The following is a 1,444-nucleotide window of genomic DNA, read 5'->3' as shown; positions in this document are numbered from 1 at the left end:
CTCTTGTGTATTTAACCCTCTGTTTCCCCTCATGTCTTTGTCAGAGATTGTTTGTTGTCAGTGTAGTGTTTATTTTGTATAGGTGCGCGACGGGTCTTCTTACCCATATTTGTTTATTATTCATTTTCTATTTAGTGTTACGGAGCATGTTACTTGGACATTTATTAAAAGACTCCATTTTACACTCCGTTTGACTCTCCTGCGCCTGACTTCCCTGCCACCTATACACACGTTTCTGACAATAGGCTGTGTAGCGGTTGGCTTAAGTTTTTTTTGCCTGGTCAGACAGCTGATGTGATGTGCACTGAATTCCACAAGCGAAGGGAAAAGGTGAGAGGAGGAGACATTGTAGATGCGAGAAGGAATTCTACAACGAGCAAAATGTTCATGCTGTTTGTATGTGGCTGCTATTAAAGAGAACTATGTTTGTGTCTGATCAGGGGTGTTCATTCATTCTGCCGATTCTGTTGAAAAACGTTTCATGAACGGAATGAAATGGGAATAAACATATCTGAATTTGTCCAATAGAAACTAGTTTGCAACTGTTGGATTAATGACTACACCCTAGATCAGATATATYCAGGCAACAGTGTACAAGGTTGTATTGAATATGTCACTGTCTGTCACCTTAATTAATTAATCTTTGTCTCGACCTGTGCACCTACGTTGTAAACATTAATTCATAGGCTAGGTCATGATGGGTATAGGGAATATTTGAGTTTCATGTAGTAGCCTAAGCCTATCAATGTTACGTTGAGCTGGATGAATGGAATATGAATGACAGTCATCCAATATGCTGTAATAGAAAATAGGCCATGCTCATAAAAAATAATCGTCCTCCCTCATCTTAAACAGGCAGCCTAGTGATTTAAGAGCGTTGAGCCTTTAACTCAAATGTTGCTGGTTCCAATCCCCGAGCCAACTAGGTGAAAAATCTGTKWATGTGCCCATTAGCAAGGCACTTWACCCTAARTGCTCCTGTAAGTCYCRCTGGATAASAGWGTCTGCTAAATGACTGAAATGTAAACGTCACAGACCGTCACTGGTATTCACAGCCCTCCATCAATAATATGTTGTTTTTCCAACTCAATCTCCATTGAAACATGTGCTTGAACACTGCACATTGTTCACTCTGATGCCATGAGAGGTGCCTTTTAAAATGTTCTTCCCCAGGGCACGGGACTAGTCCAGCCATGCAAGGCAGAAGTCCTAGTAAAACTGCTTGTATACTATTTTTTATTACACTCTACCATGGAAGGCTGTGGTGATAACAGACATGTTTCACAGCCAAGAGCAATGTGTGGGTAGTGTTTGTGCACACAATATTTTATAGCCTTTTCAGCAATCTCGGGAGCTAGCAGGTGTACAGTACCAGTACACAGTACCAGGGTTTTTCTTTATTTTTACTATTTTCTACATTGTAGAATAATAGTGAAGACATCAA

The sequence above is a fragment of the Salvelinus sp. IW2-2015 genome, linkage group LG1 (genome assembly GCF_002910315.2).
Source record: "Salvelinus sp. IW2-2015 linkage group LG1, ASM291031v2, whole genome shotgun sequence".
Taxonomy (NCBI): Eukaryota; Metazoa; Chordata; class Actinopteri; order Salmoniformes; family Salmonidae; genus Salvelinus; species Salvelinus sp. IW2-2015.
The sequence above is the reverse complement of the archived record's forward strand: the minus strand, read 5'-3'. Positions refer to the sequence as shown.